The sequence below is a fragment of the Caloenas nicobarica genome, chromosome 2, assembly GCF_036013445.1.
Source record: "Caloenas nicobarica isolate bCalNic1 chromosome 2, bCalNic1.hap1, whole genome shotgun sequence".
Taxonomy (NCBI): domain Eukaryota; kingdom Metazoa; phylum Chordata; class Aves; order Columbiformes; family Columbidae; genus Caloenas; species Caloenas nicobarica.
This window is the reverse complement of record NC_088246.1, coordinates 134,907,554-134,912,833: the sequence shown is the minus strand read 5'-3', so window position 1 is coordinate 134,912,833 and position 5,280 is coordinate 134,907,554.

Here is a 5,280-nt window from a genome sequence, read left to right as displayed (position 1 = left end):
AGAGGATTCCAAGGGAAAAAGTATGAATATATATGCCTTTCTTGCAGATGAACAGGTTTTTTCCCCATGCATACAGTGGAGAACATGCCCCTTCCACATCTTCCAGGCAGTAAAAATGGTAACTCCAAGAGGAATTCAGGGCAGAATAATACCTTTCAACAGAAAGAGTTATTGACAACCTCTTTGTGAACATCGGATACTCATATCTTGCTGTTTCTAGAAAATTAGTAGATCCTCTAAAGTTGTGAATTATGTTAGAGGTGTGACAGTAAAGATGACTTTGATATTACAACTCCAATAGTTTTGAAAAAATATAATTAAACACGGCAATGGTAACTTTTGCAAACTTATAACAATGTAATATATACCATACAGTTTATAAACATTTTGGCATATCAAGTCTCGGTAAGGTTTAAAAACAGGCATCTTCCTAAATTCAAAGTACTCAAGTTAAAGCTTCCCACTCTCCCTTTTCCAATTACCTAGATTTCTAAGACAGCAAAAATGCATAGACAATATTATATCCTATGACCTTAGCAGTCTGATTTTTCAAGAGGATGCAGAAATAACTTGCATAAAGATGGTATGACAACGTTCAAGCGGCATGCACAGGTCACTCACCAAATGAGCATTCCTTAAGAAAATAGTTATCTAAAGGATCTTTCAATTAAAGCAGTGCTTCAAAAAATTACTTTCTACATTTCAGCAATGAGAAACAAGAAAAACATTCCCCAGTAGGATTTATTTCGTGACACTTCACTGATGACATTTTGCAATTTATACCCAGAATGAAGAACTTAAGGCTTGTTTGAACAAGGTGTAACCCAGGGAGACAGTATCTCAGGGGAATGCAGCACCCGGATAAGAGGAACCCTTCCAGCCTAGAAGCATTTTCAGAGTTAAAAGAGTGGGATGCAGTTACCGTTTCCTATCAGGTCGACAGTTTTGGCATGCAGTATCAATAAAATCTTGGAATGAACTGAACTAGTAGTGTGCCTCTTCTGTATAAATTTGGGAAATAAATACATTGATGTGGTATAACCACTTCTATGCTAAAAAAAAAAAAATCTTAATTTGATTTGAAAATCATTTGGGCTGTTCCTCAGCTTAAGTCTGGTACCTCTTAAGAGTTAATCCTGCAGGCATTTTCAAGTTAAAGGGCCAGAAGGAGGTTGACTGCTTAAAAGTTTGATGTTAGGTGTATCCTTTAAAGATCAGCATTTCAAGAGTTACAGGTTTAGAGCAACATCAACTCAGCCGTGTGGCAGAGATAAGCATCTTTTCCTGCCCTGGAAGAATGCAGCTAGACTTCAGGTCCATTAGCAGAGCTGCCAGAGACCATTTCATTCAGCACTGCCTTTTTTCATGACCCTCCCACAAACTTTGCAGTTCATCTTCTACAACTGCTTCCTACCCCAATGTTAATTCTTACCTAATTAGATTGAATTTGCTGAATTTTAACAAACATTTCTTTTCCTGCTGCTCCTTTCTACCTCCGTTTCTAGTTAACGTTATTCTGTGGAGTCTGAAGCTAGTTAACGTTATTCTGTGGAGTCTGAAGCTCTTTTCCTATGAACAAAAATTTTCTCTACAGAGCAAAATTTTGAAGTTTTCAAATCCTTGAAAGAATTGACAAAGGGCTGATCTTTTTTTAACTGAGGAACCCACTTGTATATAACCTAGAAAACATAGACTCATTCAGGAAGGCAACAGAAGCCAAAGGATCAGTTCAAACATACATCCAGCATTATTCTATCAAGATGCTTTTGAGAAATCCAGGTGAAAACTTTTTCCAAGCATCTCAGGTTCGTTGAGCTGGAGAGAGGGGAAAAACCACAAAGGTTTTGGGCGCACACAGTACAAGTGCATTTCTGAGGGGATCCAATCCTCCTGGTACACACTGGGCTGTGTCGAAAGCATCCCTGAAGTGATCTGCTCAGTGTTGCACTGAAGTTTGTCTAAACTCCAGTTTTAGGTACACACATCTTATCTGGGATGCTTGTTTTTGGCAAATAGTTATCTTAAAGTGATGTGCCTTATCAACAAAATTTAAAAATGCAACCTTAGATTGTATTTCCTATAAATTCTATTCCATGTCAGAAGCAGCATGTGATTGTATGTTAACATTTATCCATCCAAAGAAATCTCTTTGCATCTACTTGTGGAGGTTGACAAGACAGGGCACAGATAAAAATAGATAGAATTGAATAAATATTTTTAAAATTTATTTGCAGTGCGGTAACTTAAAGACCAGTGCAGACAGTATTAGAAGTTCTGAAACTGTGTCTGCATATCAGTATGTTAGTGAGAAATTACTTAAGTCTGTATTCTGAAGTGGCTTATCCAAATCAATTAAAGTAACCAAAGCATTATGTATAGTTTATCTATAAATTTGCTTCGAATTGCAATGTTAAATACAAATAACTTGTTAAGCCAGTTTTATTTTCCAGTTTAAGTCATAGGATACTTCTAGTATCTTTTTACCTTCTTTCACTTAAAAGTACTTTAAAAACCCGTATTGAATTATATGTGGGATTTTCAACATCTCTAACAGTTCAGCTCAGCAAAGGCCCTGCCCCTGGATTTCAAACCTGTATTTTCTTTACTAAAAAAGACTTATTACGGGTTTGTTAAAGTATACTACATGATAACCAACTTATTTATTTTTATTCATTGTGTCAATATTTAACCTTTACCACACTTTAGTGAAACACAGTAATGTGCTATTAAAATATACAAAAGGCAAATCTCAGTTCTAAGGAGCAAATAAAAAATAGATAACATTACACAGTGAAGAGGGGTGCTAACAGAAGGGTACATGGTAAAATATCTACAGAAAACTCCTCAGCGGTACTGCTTCTGCAGAGTCTGAGCCACATTCTGGAGACACTGAATAAACTCAGGACTGGGCTGCGTGCACAGCTGCTTCATCAGAAGGTTGTCACCAGATTGTGCTAGAGGGAGAGACAGTGAATTGTCTGAAACATTCAAGTAACAAACCAGAGCAATTTTAACAACTCAAATCCAAAAGTCTTTTTCTTACCACATTGCATTCAACATTTTTCTGCTTTTTTGCTTTCTTTTGGCACAACGAGTTTTTTGGGCTGGTGGTGGCATCTTGCTTTCATTTACCTTATTGGTTTCCAAAGCTATTTAAATACAAAGTACACAGGAACAGCCAATAAAGTACAGTTCTCGCAAAGAATTCTGCATCCTTGTGGAGTCAGCAGCCCGCAGAAATATTTTAGAATAGGAAGACTTGTGTTACTGAGTGGCAAGAATAGGAAAAGTCAAGTGAAACAAAACAAAACTTCAAGCACAGGGATTGGCCTCATTAAAGAAAATCCTATTAAAAGCCTTACCAACTTAAAGCTAGGCAAAGAAAGCACCTTCTGCTAACAGCATTACTGTTCTGACCCACAAGTAGAAGCCCACCAGATGCCAGTGTCCTGGCCCCAAACTTTTCCTCACCTGATAATGCTCATTCTTTTCAGAAGGAAGAGGGGCACACGCTAATATCTGAAACAGGTGCATTTGCAGAAGTATGTATGTCTCAAAAAGTAACAGTGTATATACTATGGGGACCAGTAATTTCAGTTTCTTAGGGTGCATGGTTGTGTTGACAACCAAGTATCATTTCTGGCTTTCAAAACTGGTTTCATTTCAGAAAATGATTTTACTAGAAGATCTGCTTGTGAACCAAACTATGAAAATTTTCTACACAATTAAAAAATGCCATTTTGCCTGCAAGATGCATCAGACATCACAATTGAAAAAATGCTTGCGAGTGCATTGTAGTAACAGTGGCGTGAGACAAACACATTTTGCCCTGTCTGCCTTACATGACAGCTCCTTCGACAGGGACATATAATCATCGTGAATGTACTTACTGATTGGATTTTGTCCTGCATCACAGGACACATCTCCTGCATCACATCTTTACTTCTTGAAGAGACCAGAAAGGATACAAAAACCCATAGAAAGGGGGAATCCCAACATCAGAACTCTGTGTTTGTCTGTTTTCATAACATATACAATTCTTTTCATAGAACTACTCTTGTATGGTATTGCCCCAAGTAAAAAAAAAAAAAAAAAAAAAAAAAAAAAAAATCTCAGACACTTAGTTGGAGGAGTATTTCATCAGAACACACGAACAACTGGGTATCTTCTGATTTGATAAGGGAGACAGTTTAAGGCCACTGCTCCTTTAAAAACCAAAACCAACCCAAAGCCCAGCCTAAAATTCCCTGCCATGTTATGACAGCAGAGCTCCAGCATTAGAAGAAGATACTTCCTAGTACAAACAGAAATCTCTCCTTACTTTTTGTAATAGTAAAGAAACTTGAGCTGTCCCGTTTAAGGTCATTCTTAGGAAATTTACTTTTATTAATTTAGAGCTCTCCAATCAAAGTAATATATTTAAAATAACTTCTGAATAAACAGCTCAGAAAATCCAGACTGCAGATAGCATCCAAACAAATTATTTTGGTTCTCCAACACAAGAACAGCAGATGTCCATTAAACTATTTTACACTATATGCTGAAGAGCTAGTAGCATATTTCAATACTCATCCTGCTCTCTTTGATCCTACCAAGGGTGACTACAAGCAACTTCTAGAAGCAAGCAGTTAATTATTACCAAGGAAATTGTGATTGTCACAACACAACAGAATATTAAGGCCAGTGAATAATAACTGAATATATATAAATAACACTGATTTCTATTGAAGTCTGCTTTTCCAAATATAACCAGAACAAAAGCACAACAATTCTGTAGTGTACCAAGTGTATATTTCAATTTACTGTATGCAGTCTAACAACAAATTTGGTCATAATTTACCAGATATACATAAATGATTTAAGCAGTAAAAGAAGATTCAGTTCCAAGAGAATAAGTTCATACCTTGAGGAAAAAACCCAAAACAAAACAAAAAAAAAAAGAAAATACATTAATAATGTAGAGCCAGGTCCAGTTTCTAAGCATTAAGTGAGCAGTATTCTAATTTAGGTGAATTTCAGATATATATATATTTATATATATAGACAGATCTACCAATTGTAAACTATGGTTTTAAAGGGGATAAACGGGATGGAAAAATCTTTATGCTATACTTACATATTCACAAAGCAGAACATTACTTTAACGTTTAAAATACTTCTTCATTCATATCATCTTTGCCCAACTAATTTCTACTTTGGACCCCACCAGAATTACACATTACTCATTTCAGTCTAGAACAATGAGAATAAGATGTATTCTTCAGTGTAAAAAAAGGCACC